Here is an 18,004-nt window from a genome sequence, read left to right as displayed (position 1 = left end):
TGAAGGTCCTGAAGAGACCTTAGAGCAGCCTTCTGGTACCTGAAGGTGGCTGCAGGAGAGCTGGAAAGGGACTTTTTATAAAGGCTTGTGGTGAGAGGGTGAGAGGGAAAGGCTTTGAGCCTGAGGAGGACAGATTTAGACTGGAGATGCTGGAGAGTGTCCAGAGCAGGGCCAGGAGGATGCTCAGAGGCTGCAGCAGCTCTGCTGTGAGCACAGCCTGAAAGAGTTGGGGCTGTGCAGGCTGGAGCAAAGGAGGCTCCCAGGTGACCTTCTTGTGGCCTTCCAGCATCTGAAGGGGGCTACAAAAATGCTGGGGAGGGACTTTTTAGGCTGTCAGGGAGTGCCAGGACCGGGGGGGGATGAAGCAAAGCTGGAGGTGGGGAGATTTGGACTGGATGTTGAGCATGAGAGTGGTGAGAGCCTGGCAGTGGTTGCCCAGGGAGGTGGTTGAGGCCCCATGGCTGGAGGGGTTTGAGGCCAGGCTGGCTGAGGCTGTGGGCAGCCTGCTCTAGGGTAGGGTGTCCCTGGGCATGGCAGGGGGGTTGGCACTGGATGATTCTTGTGGTCCCTTCCAGCCCTGACTGCTGCTATGATTCCATGAGTCACAGCTTTCTCTTATTTCCAAGCCACCTGAGCTGGGCCTGTGCATTTCAGCAGGGGGAGGGGAGGGAAGGTCCCTAACCCACCACATTTACTTCTCTTTCTTTCAATCTGTGATCAAAGTAATTGACCTTTTTCCCTGCAGAAAGGGAAAGCAGCACTCAGTGTTCTGAGCTGAGCTGAAACCTGACCAGTGGCTCAAGCTCAGGCTGGGCAAAAGGTGGTCCAGAGAGCTCTGCCCAGCATCCTGTGGCAGTTACAGTGACCTGCCTGACACACTGGTGAGGCTGGGAGGTACCACAGCTGCTACAGCCAGGAGGGAGGTTTGCTCCTCATTTCCTTAGGGATCAGATAAGCTGAAGTGCAGTGATAAACTGTGCAGATCTCTGCTGCAGCCTCTCCAATGCTCTCTTTGTGATTCAGGGGGTTTATAAATAACTGTTTTCTGTTTGCTTTCATGGGCTGCAGCCGACAGCAGTGGGAGGCTTGTTACAAGCCCTGTTCTGTTTGTTATTAATGCCAGATGTGTGCATCAGGGCTGGAATAGTGCAATCAACAGCCAGGGAGTCGTGGCTGGAGAGGGGAAATGTGCATCTGAGGCTCCTGCTCTCCAGTGATTCAGAGAATCACAGAATCAACCACGTTGCAAGAGACCTGCAAGCTCATCCAGCCCAACCTAGCACCCAGCCCTGCCCAACCAACCAGACCATGGCACTAAGTGCCCCAGCCAGGCTTGGCTGCAACACCTCCAGGGATAGTGACCTCACCACCTCCCTGGGCAGCTGCCACTCATTTGTTTCTTCCTTTAGCTGAAGACAGCCTAACCCCTAAGTGCAGCTGTCACTTAACAATGCTTTTGTGCAAAGCACTCTGCTAAGGATCATCTCTTTGCAGCAGCCACAGCAAAGGGAGCAAGCAGAAAGCAGTGTGCCCAGGTGGGCAGCAGAGCCAATGGCATCCTGGGCTGGCTCAGGAGCAGTGTGGGCAGCAGGACAAGGGAGGTTCTTCTGCCCCTGTGCTCAGCACTGCTCAGGCCACCTCTGGAGTGCTGTGTCCAGTTCTGGGCTCCTCCATTGCAGACAGATGTTGAGGTGCTGGAAGGTGTTGAGAGAAGGGCAGTAAGGCTGGGGAGGGGCCTGGAGCAGACCCCTGTGAGGAGAGGCTGAGGGAGCTGGGGGTGTGCAGCCTGCAGCAGGGGAGGCTCAGGGCAGAGCTCATTGCTGTCTGCAGCTGCCTGCAGGGAGGCTGTAGCCAGGTGGGGTTGGGCTCTGCTGCCAGGCAGCCAGGGATAGAACAAGGGGACACAGCCTCAAGCTGTGCCAGGGCAGGTCTAGGCTGGATGTTGTTAGGAAGTTGTTGTCAGAGAGAGTGATTGGCATTGGAATGGGCTGCCCAGGGAGGTGGTGGAGTCTCTGTGGCTGGAGGTGTTGCAGCCAAGCCTGGCTGGGGCACTTAGTGCCATGGTCTGGTTGGTTGGGCAGAGCTGGGTGCTAGGTTGGGCTGGATGAGCTTGGAGGTCTCCTCCAACCTGCTTCATTCTGTGATTCTATGCAATGGTTTCAGGCTGTGCCAGGGTATGTTCAGGATGTTAGGAAATATTTCTTCCCAGAGAGGCTTCTCAAATACTGTATTGGTCTGCCTGGAGCAGTGCTGGAGTCACCATCTATGAGAGGTCCTAGGAGCAAGCTGTAAGTCTGCTGGAGGGAGAAATCTGAAGGTGCAGTGGGATTTGTGGGAGGCTGTGTTTGCCTGGGCAAGTCTCTCAGGAAAAGCCATTGGCAGGGCACCAGGACATGGCTGCTAATTGCTGCAGTATGCAAAGAGAAAACCAGGATGGTTCCTTCATGCCTGCCCAGTGGCAGGCTTTAACCCAGGGAATAGGGAGCAGGAATGCAGGAGGGAGGCTGAGACAGATAAGGGCAGGCTGCAGTGGAGGCAGCTCAGGGAGTCAAAGGCACTGTGAGAAAAAACAGTGTCTGGAGCTCAGGGTCAGTTGCTGCTGTCTGCAGATAATCCTTGGGCTGCTCCCTGGGGCTGCTGCCATGCATTTATCTCTTGCAGACTCGGGTGCTTGGCCAGGGATTTAGCTGCTGCTTGCTGCCAGGGTGGGGAGGAATGGGGTTTGACTGGCAGAGGGCAGATTGGAAGTGGATGCTAGGAAGAAGTGAGGGTGGTGAGACACTGGCACAGGTTGCTCAGGGAGGTTGTGGAGCACAGAAGCACCCAATGTGATCAAAGATCACATTGGGTGCTTCTGTGCTCCACAACCTCCCTGGAGATGTTCAGGACCAGGTTTGATGAGGCTTTGAGCAACCTGTTCTAGTCCCTGCCTGTGGCAGGGGGGTTGGAACTGGCTGAGCTTTGAGGTCCCTTCCAACCTAACCCATCCTGTGACTCTATAATCCCTGCTTAAAATGTTGGTTGAGTTTCTCTGCCTGAGCTCTGTGGCATTGGTTCTGGAGCAATATGATTGGCAGGCCAACGTGGAGGTCTTATTCTGATGTGGAAGGGGAAAAGAGCTACTGATTCATGTCCAGTTATCACAGGAGGTGTCCTGGCTGCAGCTCTTAAGTGGGCAGAAGGAAAATGAGGTTGGGTCAGCAGGAATTTAGCCTGGGGTTTGGTCTCTTTGCTGAGCTCTGAGAAGAATAGAGTCAGGGAACTTGTTTGGGTGAATGAGAACAAGTCTCTGACTTCTCTGGGCACAAACAGTGCCCTGGAGCTGTATATGATTAGGCACTAAGGAGCTGGGTGGTGCTGAGGGATGGGTGCTGCTAGCTGGACACTGGATAAGGTTCTCCCCTGACTCTACTCTTGCCTGGGTGAGACCTCATCTTGGGCACTGCCTTCAGTTTTGGGCTCCCCAGTTGAAGAGGGACAGGGATCTGCTGGAGGGGGTCCAAGGGAGGGCTATGAGGATGATGAGGGGACTGGAGCACTGCCTGGTGAGGAGAGGCTGAGGGGCCTGGGGCTGCTTAGGCTGGAGAAGAGAAGACTGAGAGGGGAGCTAATAAATGTTTATAGCTATCTGAGGGCTGGGGGTCAGGAGGGGGGGACAGGCTCTGCTCACTGCTCCTTGGGATAGGACAAGCAGCAGTGGATGGAAGCTGCAGCACAGGAGGTTCCAGCTCAGCACAAGGGGGAACTTCTTGACTGGAAGGGTCCCAGAGCCCTGGCACAGGCTGCCCAGAGAGGTTGTGGAGTCTCCTTCTCTGGAGCCTTTCCAGGCCTGTCTGGATGTGTTCCTGTGTGCCCTGAGCTAGAATGTGTGGTCCTGCTCTGGCAGGGGGCTTGGACTGGATGTTCTCCTTGGGTCCCTCCCAACCCCTGACATCTGTGAGCTGTAAGAGGACATCTCCTTCCTGCAGAAAGGTCCCTGAGCAGGATGGCACTCAGAAGATTTGCCTTGAACACAATTCAGGCTGGTGCTGGGGGATGAGCAGCACCTCTAGCTGACTGGGCACAAGGCATTGGCACCACTGCAAGGCCCTTGTGGCACAAGACAGCAGGAGCCACATGGAACCTGAGCTGGGCAGGTCCTGGGCAGCCAAACCTTGTAGCTGCCGATGGACCTTGTTACTGCTGCCCTGCCTGAGCCCTGCCCCACAGCCAGGCATGGCAGGGGGAGAATGAAGCCTGGCAAAGAGGTTCTCTCAGAGCATGGACATGCAAACAGAGGCCTTATTTATGAGCATGATTAAGTCATGTGCTCGTTCCACTGATGGGGTCTTGGCCTGTGAACAGTTTGGAACTGCCTGTTCCTCCCTTGTTTTCGCCTGTCTTGGACACTCTCCCTCTGCTCATGTTTTGTTCCATCCACATCCTTCTCCCTGTAAGGACACAGTGTCTGCTGAGCAGGGCTGTGAGAAAGGAATTCATCTCCAGGGCATGGCACTTGAGCTCTCTGCCTTACCTTTCATAGGTGTAGAAATGTAGGAGGTAGTTCCCCCTTCCCTTTTTCCCTTTAAGAGTCACAGAATGGGTTAGGTTGGAAGGGACCTCAAAGATCATCCAGTTCCAATCCCCTGCCATAGGCAGGGACATCTCCCACTAGAAGAGGTCACTCAAGGCCACTTCCAACCTGGTTTTGAACACCTTCAGGGAGGTTGTGGAGCACAGAAGCACCCAATGTGATCTTTGTACTCTGGAAGGAGGAACCCATCTTGGGATTCATGATTTGCTTGTCCTCCCTTTACACAAATGAGAGAAAGAGCTGTTCCCTTTGGGGTGGGACAAGGGCAGACAGTGCCCTTCCTGATAAAGAGAGCTCAGACTCAGACTGACAAGGCAGTTGGGAGTGTGTGCAGTGCCCCACACAGCGTGTTCAGCACATGGGCTGATAGACTGTGCAGGCTCCTTAACCTCAGCTGCTCTGCCCAGCAGGCCTGGAGCATGCAGGGCACAGAGCCCCAGAGCCATGCAGGCTGGCAGAGCCCCTCAGCAGCACCAAGCCCAACCTAGAGCCCTGCTCTGCAAGATTCACCTTAAGCCATAGACCCACACTCCACATCCAAACCACCCTTAAATGCATCCAGGCTGGGTGACTCCACCACCTCCCTGGGCAGCTCATTCCAGTCCCTGACCACTCTCTTCCCTAATGTCCAGTCTAACCCTCCCCAGGCTCAGCTTGAGGCCATTCCCCCTTGTTCTGTGTCCAACTACCTGTGAGCAGAGCCCAGCAGCAGCCTCTCCACAATGTCCCTTCAGGTAGCTGTAGACAGCAACAAGGTCTGCCCTCAGCCTCCTCTTCCTCACACTACCCATCCCCAGCTCCCTCAGTCACTTCTCATCAGATTCATTCTCCAGGCCCTTCCCAGCTTCCTTGCCCTCCTCTGCACTCTCTCCAGCAGCTCCACATCTCTCTTGTATTGCAGTGCCCCAAACTGAACACAGTACTCAAGGTACCAGAGCAGAGCCCAAGGGGACAATCCCCTCCTGCTGGCGTGCAGAGGGCTCCTCTGGCAGGTACTGCCCATGGTGGGTTAAGAGGAATAGCCTGTGCCAGAGGGACTCCTGAGCTGCCTGGCTGTTAATAAAGGTGTGTGTGAGTGTGTGGGGAGCTACAGGTGTGAGCCTCACCAAACTGCACAGGCTGAGAGGAGCAGAGAGCTTGCCCAGCAGCACGTGTGGCGCGGTGCTGTGCCTCTCCTGGCAGCCCGAGTGAGGAGACCAAGAGCTGGATGGGCCAGAAGCCAGAGCTCCCCTCTCAGCTCCACTTCCCCTTGGGACTGCTGCCTCATTCCACAGGGGACCTTTTTCACAGGCTTCCACAGCCCTGCCAAGGGCCTCTTGAGTCCTTCCTGTGCAACCTCTTCCAGGGTCTCACCACCCTCCTGTGTTCTTCAGCATGAGGGTGGTGAGAGCCTGGCAGGGGCTGCCCAGGGAGGTGGTGGGAGCCTGATCCCTGGAGGTGTTTGAGGCCAGGCTGGCTGAGGCTGTGGGCAGCCTGCTCTGGTGTGAGGTGTCCCTGGGGATGACAGGGGGTTGGAAGTGGCTGATCCTTGTGGTCCCTTCCAACCCTGACTGGTTCTATGATTCTGATCCTATGAACCTGCTCCCAGCTTCTCCACCCTGGCCTCCACCCAAGGTACCATCCCTGCGGAAGGAGAGGTGGACATTTGCTCTGCCCATAGAGCTTTGGGGGCATATCTGTAAGCATCAGGAACAGGGAGTTGGCTCTTGTCCTTATGCCCACTCCTGTGTGCCTTTATCTGAGCCTGGATCTCTTTATATCTGGGCAAAAAGAGCTTCAGGAGCCAGTCAGGACAGCCAGGCAGCAGTGCATGTGTTTGGTGACTGGACAGAGGGAGGTGGATCAGCAGGGACAAACCAAAGGGCATTCCTACAGCTGAACATATAGATTCAATACTGTGTGGCACAGAATTCCTTGCTGGCAGTAGGTGGAACAGAAGCAGTGTTTAGATGCTCCTCCCAAGCCCACGCACCCCTCTCTCCTCTCCCCTCCCTGTGCAGCACCCTTGGCACAGGCTGTGGCCCTGCTGCTTCCACACCTATGGAACAGAGGCAGGGAACTGCCCCTGCTGGCCTATCCTGGGCACGGGGAAGGTGCCAGCCAGCTCTCAGGGCATGAGCTGTCACATGAATGGGCTTCCAGTTACAAGGATGGAGCCAAAGGCTGTGATTTAATGTTTTCAGTGGATTGAAGCCATCATTTTGTTGTGCTTTTCTCCAGGGAAAAGAGGAAGCAGAGTTTGCTCCATGGGGGAGATAAAAAAGGCAGATGAGAAGATTGGAGACAGCTTGAGCTGAGATTTTACACAGACACCAGCTAGTGCAAGGAGCAGAGGAGCTGCTCTGGGTGCTTGAAGACTGTGCAGTTAGTTGAGACATGGTGAGGGGAAAAAAAATGCCTTGTATATGGTTTATAAGTGCAGGCTCTGGCAGGGTTATGATGCATAAACCAGAAAGGCTTTCCTCTTTTTCCTTCTCCCTTTCCATATCCATTCCCTGTTTGTACACCTAACAAATGCAGTTGTATTGGCTGAAGAGCTGATCAGTCCTGGGGCCAGTCTTGTTCAGCATCTTTGTGGGTGCAGTGGACACCTCTCACTAGAACAGGTTGCTCAAGGCCTCATCCAGCCTGGTCCTGAACACCTTCAGGGAGGTTGTGGAGCACAGAAGCACCCAATGTGATCTTTGATCACATTGGGTGCTTCTGTGCTCCACAACCTCCCTGGGCAACCTGTGCCAGTGTCTCACCACCCTCCCTGCAAAGAACCCTTTCCTAATATCCACTTTCAATCTCCCCTCTGCCACTTCAAACCCATTCCTCCTCCTCCTATCATTACCAGACCCTGTCAGTAGTCCCTCCACAGCCCTCCTGGAGCCCCCTGCACATCCTGCAAGGCCACTCCAAGCTCTCCTGGAAACCTTCTCTTCTCCAGGCTGCACAGCCCCAACTCTCTCAGCCTGTGCTCAGAGCAGAGCTGCTGCAGCCCTCTCAGCATCTTGGTGGCCTCTTCTGGCCTGGCTCCAACACTTCCATGTCCTGCTTGTGTTGGGGGCTCCAGAAGTGCACACAGGACTCCAGGTGGGGTCTGAGAAGAGATGCCCCCTCCCTGGAGATGTTCAAGGCCAGGTTAGATGGGGCCTTGAGCAAGCTGGGCTAGCTGAGAGGTGTCCCTGCCCAGGGCAGCGAGGGTGTGTTAGGTGACCTCTGAGGTCTCTTCCAGCCTAAGCCTTGCTGTGATTCTCTGGTAGCCACAAATTCAGTCAGCAGGGTGATTCAGAAATCAGAACTGGACTGTGGGAAGGGCAAAGAAAGGTTTCTACTTAGACTGTAATTGAGCTAAGTCTTTAGGTCAGAGCAGGACACTGGGAAAGGCTGCTTGCAGTCTCCAGCTTCAGAGCAGACCTCTTCTGCTCTAACACAGTGGACTAATGATGAATCTCCTGCATGTCAAAGATCAGCTCTGCAGAACTTTGTAGCACAGAAGCATGCTCCATAGATGTTTTTCCCCCACCATTGGAAGCATCTCCATTTGTGCAGCATTGGTTTTGGATGGCTGCTTGCAGTGGAAGTACTTCAGGCCAAGAATATTAGTGTGGTTTTTATCACTGCCATTGGACTGCTCTGTTAATGGTTCACTTCAAGCCAAGACACAGATCTGCCCTGGCCTTTGCTGGCCAGCCAGAGCTATCTGGAGTATTTCAAGCATTTCTAGGTTCTCACTCAAGAGGATAAGAACATCTGCAGCTGGCTGTGCTCTTCCTTCTGGCTTAAGTATTTCTCTTGGAGTTCTCAGGAGATTTGGGGATGGGTTTTTAAACTCTAAATTGCTGCCGAGTTGCAGCTTGACTCCTTGCAGGCTGCTCAGGTACCAGGCAAAAGGCTCCACTGCAGGCCCTGTTAGAATCATGGAAACATCACAGAATCATGGAATCGTTTGGGCTGGAAAAGCCTCCCAAGATCATCCAGTCCAATATTCCACCCAACACCACTGTGGCCTCTAACCCAGGTGCAGGTAGTGGAGTCGCTGGAGGTGTTCAAGCCAAGCCTGTATGGGGCACTTAGCACCATGGTCTGATTGATTGGCCAGGGCTGGGTGCTAGGCTGGACTGGATGAGCTTGGAGCTCTCTGCCAACCTGCCTGATTCTCTAATTCTAACCCATGTCTCCAAGTGCCATGTCACAGGATCACAGGATGTTAGGGTTGGGAGGGACCTCTGGAGATCTTGGAGTCCAACCTGCACTGTGTTTCTTGAACACCTGCAGGGATGCCAGCTCCACCACCTCCCTGGGCAACCTGTGTCAATGCCTGACCACGCTTGCAGCAAAGAAATTGTTCCTAATCTCCAGCCTGAACCTCCCCTGGCACAGTTTCAGGCCATTTCCTCTCCTTCTATCACCGAATTAGAACGCATGAAGAAGCTTTGGTGCCTCAGCTAGGCTCAGAGTGAGTCTGCTCACGCTCTGAAGTTCTGCACCATTAGCAGAAATCAAGTTAACCATCAACAGCAAGGATGAGAGAAGCAGGGCATGAGAGGAAGGATCCTGTGCCTGTTGCATTAAGGCATACTCCTGTCTCTGTGCTCTGCAGAAAACATTCCCACGTTTATTTAGGGTCTGAATTTGCATTTTAGTTTGCCCATGCCTCTAAAAAGTTCTGTGTTTTTATTCCACCAGAAGAAAATGAAGTAAAAAAGGAAGGCTGTCATTCTGCTTACACTGGCTGAGGGCTGTTTGCACCTTGCTGCTTCTCTAGATGGGCTGAATTCAGTGTCAGAGCTACTGCAGGAGTCCCTTCCACGACCCAGCTGTCCACAGCCAGCTGTGGGGTTTATTGTATCCTCTCTGGATGCACTCAAATCTGTTTAAACCTGGCTTGTGTGAGCTGAGATTAAAAATTAATCCTGAATCAGTCAACTCACTTAAGAGCATTTACAAGGGAGTTTGGACAGGCTTAACTGAAGGGATCATAAAGCATGAGTAGTTACACAGCTGGAGAGGTGTGGATCGTGCCCTGGCTCAGGCCAAATTCCTTTCCCGTGAGCTCTGCTGCAGAGCTGTTGCCAAGTCACAGGAGCCCAGGAAGGCACACACCAAGGTACAGTAAGGTCCCCAGCAAGTATCTGGTTGGAGAAGAACCTTGCTGCACAGAAATGGTCATTCTCTCCCATTTGGCACATGAGAGTTCACCTCTTGGAGGCTTTTACCTGATATTTAACATCCCTGAGCTCTTATTAAAGAGTCTATAACTAAGATCCAGGATTTGGGCAATTTTTGCCACTTGAAGAGCTAATTAATTATGGTTTTGAGCAAGGAGGTGTCAGGCTGGGTAAACTGCCTTGGAACACCTCTTCTCTTGCCTCAGACAGCAAAGCATCTTCTCTCTTTCCTTCTGCCTGTGGCTTTTGCCACTGAATAAACCAAGAGCAGCATCACTGCTTCTGCTTCATCCAGCAAACAGATGTTGTGAGGTGGTTCTCAGTGCTGGCCTGACAGCTGCCAGCTTCACTCAGAGCTCAGGACAGAAGCTGCCAGCCAGTTGCTGCCTCTCTTCTTATTTGCCCACTGTGTTGAGAAAGACCACACAGAAACAAGAAGAGGAAACACTTCACAGTCTCATAGAGATGCTGCTGCTCGTGTTCTCTGGGCAATAGGTTGGACTGGATGCTCTTGGAGGTCTCTTCCAACCTGGTTGATGTGCAGTAGGTTGGACTGGATGATCTTGGAGGTCTCTTCCAGCCTGGTTGATGTGTGTAGGTTGGACTGGATGATCTTGGAGGTCTCTTCCAACCTGGCTGATGTGCAGTAGGTTGGACTGGATGATCTTGGAGGTCTCTTCCAGCCTGGTTGATTCTCTTCTATTCTAATGGCACAAAGGTTAATCTTTGGTGTTTGTTTTTTTTCCCTTGCTTTCAGACTGCATTTTAAATTATTTTCAGCCCTTTTATTTGCCTTTCATCTCCAGAGAAATTTTGAATGCAACTGCAAAAGAAGCCCTTTGACACCACACGACTCCAGAGATGTGCATTTAACAGCACACAGCTTGCTGGGATGGAGCCAGGCAAAATCTTCTGAGAGCTACAAAGAAACATTCTTGCTGTAGGTGTGAGTATCTTGATCCACTCTCACCTTTTTTTTCCCTCTCTACCCTATTGGAGCATAATTCAGTGCCATTGGAATGGGCTGCCCAGGGAGGTGGTGGAGTGGCCATGCCTGGAGGTGTTGAAGCCAAGCCTGGCTGGGGCACTTAGTGCCATGGTCTGGTTGGTTGGGCAGGGCTGGGTGCTAGGTTGGGCTGGATGAGCTTGGAGCTCTCTTCCACCCTACTTGATTCTATGATTCAAAAGCCACAGCAGTCTGTACAGCTAAAAACCCAAAGCACAGTGAGACCACGTTCAGGCAGGAGCAGTGTTGGAACAACAACCCACAGAGCTGCTCCTAACCGTGCAGGAGCCCGCAGGGCACCGTCACCGGTGCTGCAGAATCAGACTCCTGAGCAGTCCCAGCCTGTGTACGAGCTCAGATGGCTTTCTCCAGCTCCCCCAAGCACTGCTCAGAGCTGCTGCTCAGCCTAATGGATCATGCAAATGTCCAAGGGGCTGTCCCGGCACACTCAGGGCAGCTCAGGTTTTGTTTCTACAAGCACTGAGTGCTGGCTCACTTCCAGCCTCAGGCACTTGGCCTTTAGAAAGCCGCTGGAACTCAGCTGAGTTCCTCGTCCTCATCCTCTGAGGAAGGCTCTGGCTCCTAGAAGCTCTTCCCAACTAGGTAAGGAATGTGGGCTTGCAGCTGTAGGCCCACACTTCACAGCACCCTCCTGCAGAGCAGCTTGCAAAGCCTTCACACTCCGCGTTCAGGGGTCTGGAGCAGCCTGCGCTCTGCAGCGCTTTCTGCTTACTTTGGGGCCAGCACTGCCTCTCTGGAGGCCTTTTCCAAGGCTTGATCACCTTCACTTTGATTTCAGGGCTAAACTTAGCCTGTGATTGATTCTGAAAGCAAGTGAGAGGCACTGGTGGTGTTCTGTCTAAGGGGACTTGTTCCACAGATAAAAGCAGCACTCTCGGCCAAGTGTTCTGCTTCTGCCGGCGCTGAGCTGCTCTGCCCCAGACACAGGCTCTTGGCAAAGCCACACTTGCTCCAGCCACTGCTTTCTTTTTTCTTCCCTTCCTTTTGATTCCAGGGCTCCCTTTTGGGATTGTGTTCTTGGCTCAGTGTCTCTACCTCCATCTTCCCCCCCCTCCTCTTTTCAGTCTCATTAGAAATGTTCTCAGGCTTCCCGTTCCTCGCTTGCTGTGGCATCCAGCTGCAAGTCTTTCTTCTCTTCCCTGCAATGCTGTGGCTTACATCTCCCCTCTCCTTTGTTGCCTTCCAAATGACAGCACCCATCAGTTCTAGACTTTCAACTACCAGAACTACCATTACAACCAAAGTGCTTCATCAGCTGTGCTTCTGCAAGGCTTTGCTCTCGTGGGACCTGTGCAAGCACATTGCCCTCTCGCTCTGTTGAGACCTTCTCTGATGCTCTGCTTCTGCAGCAGGAGGCAGCCCCTGGCTGATGGAATAAAATGTGACAGTAACCCCAGCTCCTCTGCCCAGGCTTTCACTGAGCACAGGCTGTTGAACAGGAGATCTGAAAGAACAGAGGGAGATCTCCTCTGTGCAGGAGAGAAGATCTGAGTCTAGGGAATCACACAACTACAGAACCCCAGGAACATGCAGGCTGGCAGAGCCCCTCAGCAGCACCAAGCCCAACCTAGAACCCTGCTCCACAAGATTCACCTTAAACCACAGCCCCAAGTACCACATCCAAACCACCCTGAAACACATCCAGGCTGGGTGACTCCACCACCTCCCTGGGCAGCTCATTCCAGTCCCTGACCACTCTCTCTGTGAAAAACTTTCTCCTAATGTCCAATCCAAACCTCCCCAGCCTCAGCCTGAGCTGTACAGCTGAATTTTGGAAACACAACAACAGAATAAATCCCACTAATTAAAATGTATTTGAGCTAATTAGTGGGTTCAGAGTCAAATTAGGAACACTTCTAATAGCTTGAAGAGGAAAAAGAGCAAAAGAAGTGCCAATTTCTGCAAATGTTTTAGGTCAGGAGCAGTCTTACACAAACAGCTACTGACTCATCATCTGGGCAACCCACACAGCACACTGGCCTGTGGAAGGGGCTGGGGGAAAGGGAGAGCAGCCTCTCACTAACAAGAGTGGGGAACTCTATCAAACTCACTTTGTTCAGCTCCAAACAGTCCTACTGCAGCTGAATCATAGACTCATAGAATCAGGCAGGTTGGCAGAGAGTTCCAACCTAGCCCAGCCTAGCACCCAGCCCTGCCCAACCAACCAGACCATGGCACTAAGTGCCCCAGCCAGGCTTGGCTGCAACACCTCCAGCCACACAGACTCCACCACCTCCCTGGGCAGCCCATTCCAATGCCAATCACTCTCTCTGCCAACAATTTCATCCTAACATCCAGCCTAGACCTGCCCTGGCACAGCTTTAGGCTGTGTCCCCTTCTTCTGTCCCTGGCTGCCTGGCAGCAGAGCCCAACCCCACCTGGCTACAGCCTCCCTGCAGGCAGCTGCAGGCAGCAATGAGCTCTGCCCTGAGCCTCCTCTGCTGCAGGCTGCACACCCCCAGCTCCCTCAGCCTCTCCTCACAGGGCTGTGCTCCAGGCCCCTCCCCAGCCTTGCTGCCCTTCTCCAAACACCTTCCAGCACCTCAACATCTGTCTGCAATGGAGGAGCCCAGAACTGGAGCACTGAGCAGTGCTGAGCACAGGGGCACAAGAACCTCCCTTGTCCTGCTGCCCACACTGCTCCTGAGCCAGCCCAGGATGCCATTGGCTCTGCTGCCCACCTGGGCACTCTGCTGCCTCCTCTTCAGCTCCTCTCTACCAGCACCCCCAGGTCCCTCTCTGCCTGGCTGCTCTCAGCCATTCTGGCCCCAGCTTGGAACAGCCCCGCAGCCTGTCAAGGAGCCAGGACCTCACTGCTACATATGCACTGGGGCATAGTTTCCACTGGAGGAACCTCAGCCAAGAAACCAAATGAAGCATAGAATCTGGATGTGGAGACTACAAATGGGAAACCTGAATTTAAGGAGGAAAGGCACACTTCAGAGTCCAGCTCATTAGAGAAAAGAGATAGAAGCTTCCATTTTCTGCTCCTTTTGCCATGGCTTTCATAGAATTCCTGCCTTTTAAAGCAGCAGAGGAGAAATCCAGGGCACAACTCTGGGTTCATCACTTCTCTGCGTGTGTGAAAGTAACTCAGATTCAGCCTTTCTGAAAAGCAGCCTAATTTGGGCAGAGCATTAAAGAGAGCTGAGGGATCTAACCTGAGAAATTCAGCTCTGGAAATCTCCATTTCCATCACCTGCCTCCTCTGGGGAGGCTGCAGCCCTACCTTTAGTGGTAGGTGGTGTGGATTTTCAGCAGTGGGGACCTCATTTCACTGGGAGGTGCAGGGGCAGACTGGCCAAGTTCAGTGACACAGAGAGGTTGGAGACCCCCAGCCTGAAAGGAGCTGCAGAGCAGGGGACTCCTGCTCCAGCTGCAGAGAATGGCAGTGTGACTCAGACCCACTCAGGAGCTGCCATGAAGGAAGCAGAGCAGGAGCCTCCCTGGGCATCCTGTTACAGTGAGGGTGGTGAGACTGGCACAGGTTGCCCAGGGAGGTGCTCAAGGCCAGGTTAGATGTGGCTCTGAGCATCCTCTTCTAGTGGGAGGTGTCTCTGCTTGTGGGATACAAGGATGATCCTGGAGGTCACTTCCAGCCCTGACTGATTCTGTGACTCTATGATAAGTCCTTACCCAGCTGCCATGTGAAGAGGGCAAGGTGGAATATGGCACCTTCTGATCTAAAGAGATGATTCTCCCCCTTGACCCTGCTCTGCTGAGACCTCACCTTGAATACTGCATCCAGTGCTGGTGTCCCTGCTATAAAAGGGACACTGAGAGGTTGAAACCAGGCCACAAAGATGATCCAGGGGCTGGAGCACCTCTGCTATGAGGATAGGCTGAGGCAGCTGGGGTTGTTCAGACTCCAGGGGGGACCTTAGAGCTGCCTTCCTATAGCTGAAGGGATCCTGCAGCAAAGCTGCAGAAGGACTTTTCTGTGGGACAAAGAGAAATGGATTTAAATTGTAGGAGGATAGGTTTAGATTGGATCCTAGGAAGAAATTCCTCACTATAAGGCTGGCAAGGGTCTGGTGATGAGGAAGAAATTCTTGCCAGTGAGGGTGGTGAGACACTGGCACAGGTTGCCCAGGGAGGTTGTGGAGCACAGAAGCACCCAATGTGATCTTTGATCACATTGGGTGCTTCTGTGCTCCACAACCTCCCTGGAGGTGTTCAGGACCAGGCTGGGTGAGGCCTTGAGCAACCTGTTCTAGTGGGAGGTGTCCCTGCCTATGGCAGGGGGGTTGGAACTGGCTGATCCTTGAGGTCCCTTCCAGCCTGACCCATTCTGTGATGCTCACACAGTGGTTCTCCAGTCATTCCTGTGTGAGCAGAATGTTCATTCCTTTAAAAACCAAGGGGGAAAAAAAACCCTCCACAACCCCCAAATTTAGAGCAGCAGCATTTGGTAGAGCTGCCCTCAGTCATGCCCCTCTTTTCCTCTTGTCATTTGTTCAGGCATTTTCTGTGCCACATGCAGACAAAGAGAAAGAATGAAGAGCAAGCAGAGAGAAAACAGCATCCTTTAACTACACAGACATGCCTCTGCAGGCTCCTAAGCTTTCTTTAGTTTCTAATGGCAACCACCAAATGTCCTCAGCTATGGCAAGCAAGGCTCCAGTGCCTTTGTTAGCAAGTGTTTGAAGTGCCTTGCCTTGTCTTCCTGCTGGACTCTTCAAACAGCAACAGCTTAAGAGCTGTAGGAAGCAGTTTAAAAGAGCTTGTCCCCATTTTTCACAGACCTTTCCTTAACTGTTCTCCTATAGAAAGGACCTTTTTAGAGCTGCTGAGATGAGATTCACACCCTACAACGGGCTGGGAGATAGGGCTGGGAAAAGGATGGATCAAGAAGCAGTGACACAGCACATGGAGGAAGATCAGTTTATTTGGCAACTGAGCCCAGTCCTGTTCAGTATCTTTACTGATGATCTGGAGCAGGGGATTGAGTCCAGCATCAGTCAGTTTGCAGATGACACCAAGCTAGGAGCAGGTGTGGAGCTGTTGGAGGGTAGGAGAGCCCTGCAGAGGGACCTGGCCAGGCTGGATGGGTGGGCAGAGGCCAATTGGATGAGACTGAACAAGGCCAAGGGCAGGATTCTGCACTTTGGCCACAACAACCGCAAGCAGCACTCCAGGCTGGGGCCAGAGTGGCTGAGAGCAGAGGGCCCTGGGGGTGCTGGGAGAGAGGAGCTGCAGAGGAGGCAGCAGTGCCCAGGTGGGCAGCAGAGCCAATGGCATCCTGGGCTGGCTCAGGAGCAGTGTGGGCAGCAGGACAAGGGAGGATCTTGTGCCCCTGTGCTCAGCACTGCTCAGGCCACCCCTGGAGTGCTGTGTCCAGTTCTGGGCTCCTCCATTGCAGAGAGATGTTGAGGTGCTGGAAGGTGCCCAGAGCAGGGCAGCAAGGCTGGGGAGGGGCCTGGAGCACAGCCCTGTGAGGAGAGGCTGAGTGAGATGGGGGTGTGCAGCCTGCAGCAGAGGAGGCTCAGGGCAGAGCTCATTGCTGCCTGCAGCTGCCTGCAGGGAGGCTGTAGCCAGGTGGGGTTGGGCTTCGATCACATTGGGTGATTCTGTGCTCCACAACCTCCCTGGAGGTGTTCAAGGCCAGGTTGGATGAGGCCTTGAGCAACCTGTTCTAGTGGGAGGTGTCCCTGCCTATGGCAGGGGGGTTGGATCTGGCTGAGCTTTGAGGTCCCTTCCAACCTAAACCATTCTAGGGTTCTGTGACAAGGGTTTTGAGATTGAACATTGAAAGTGTCCCAAGTATTTTGCCTCCTGTTTTGTTGTTTGGTAGGAAGCAGAGAATCATAGAATCAAACAGGTTGGAAAAGGCCTCCAAGATCATCCAGTCCAACCTAGCACCCAGCCCTAGCAGACCCCCAACTGCTTCACAGCCAAAGTTGTGCACTTGACAAGCAAAGGGTGAGTGGCCTGCAAGAGACCCTAGAGAAGGACTTCCTTTCCCTGCCTCCTTTCAGGGTTTTTCACCTCCAGCAAAACACTGCAGTGATTTTACAGCCAGAGTTTCCTTTGCATGAGGTGTTAATAACTACATTTAAATGTCTTCCTTCTCTTAAATTATAGAGTTGGTTTTACTTTGCTTGTGCTGGCAATTTCATTCTAAGGCTTTTATTTCTTTGCTTTTTTTCCACTGGCTATGAATCTGAACACTGAGGTGGCTGTTCAGAAACCAAAGTTATTCCTGTAATTGCATCACAGTGAATAAGGATGTGTCAGAGAATAACCTTGTAAAAGCTGATTACCTCAGCTATTAATAATTAGGATTGATGAGTTAAGTCCTGTGCTGCAACTCCATCCAGTTCCTCAGCAGTTTCATATGGAGAGCTCAGAAATAAATGGTAGAATTAATAATCTGAGGGAGTTTGCTTTCCAGTCAGTGCAGGAGGCTGTGAAATCCCAAGTGACAACTGAACTGGCATTTAGAATCATAGAATCAGGCAGGTTGGAAGAGAGCTCCAAGCTCAGCCAGCCCAACCTAGCACCCAGCCCTGCCCAACCAACCAGACCATGGCACTAAGTGCCCCAGCCAGGCTTTGCCTGCACACCTCCAGGCACAGCCACTCCACCACCTCCCTGGGCAGCCCATTACAATGCCAATCACTCTCTCTGCCAGGAACTTCCTCCTCACATCCAACCTAGACCTGCCCTGGCACAGCTTGAGGCTGTGTCCTTCTTCTGTCCCTGGGTGCCTGGCAGATGAAACATAGAATCATAGAATCAGTCAGGGTTGGAAGGGACCACAAGGACCATCTAGTTCCAACTCCTCTGCCATGTGCAGGGACACCCTGCCCTAGATCAGGAGAGAGCCCAACCCCACCTGGCTACAGCCTCCCTGCAGGCAGCTGCAGGCAGCAATGAGCTCTGCCCTGAGCCTCCTCTGCTGCAGGCTGCACCCCCCCAGCTCCCTCAGCCTCTCCTCACAGGGCTGTGCTCCAGGCCCCTCCCCAGCCTTGCTGCCCTTCTCTCAACACCTTCCAGCACCTCAACATCTCTCTGCAAGGGAGGAGCCCAGAACTGGACACAGCACTCCAGGGGTGGCCTGAGCAGTGCTGAGCACAGGGGCAGAAGAACCTCCCTTGCCCTGCTGCCCACACTGCTCCTGAGCCAGCCCAGTTGCTGTGGCAGTTTGCACAGTTTGGGCTCATTTGTGAGAGGTACAAATGTGTCAATTTTAGGTTTGTTGTGCTTTGCTGGATTTCATCCTTAGTAAGATGGAATTCTCCTGGT

At 53.1% G+C, this 18,004-nt stretch overlaps 1 protein-coding gene across 3 annotated transcripts in view; it reads left to right on the top strand.

The window, feature by feature from the left end:
• ARHGEF26 (Rho guanine nucleotide exchange factor 26) overlaps positions 1 to 18,004 on the top strand; it is a 174,806-nt gene that overhangs the window by 113,494 nt on the left and 43,308 nt on the right. For all 3 annotated transcript variants that reach the window (XM_064164853.1, XM_064164851.1, XM_064164852.1), the window contains one exon: positions 10,536 to 10,675. The gene's annotated coding sequence lies outside the window, so the exon portion shown is untranslated. The remainder of the gene's footprint in view (positions 1 to 10,535; positions 10,676 to 18,004) is intronic.

This window comes from Pogoniulus pusillus, chromosome 26 (genome assembly GCF_015220805.1).
Source record: "Pogoniulus pusillus isolate bPogPus1 chromosome 26, bPogPus1.pri, whole genome shotgun sequence".
NCBI classification, from domain to species: Eukaryota; Metazoa; Chordata; class Aves; order Piciformes; family Lybiidae; genus Pogoniulus; species Pogoniulus pusillus.
This window is presented reverse-complemented; position numbering and strand designations above follow the sequence as displayed.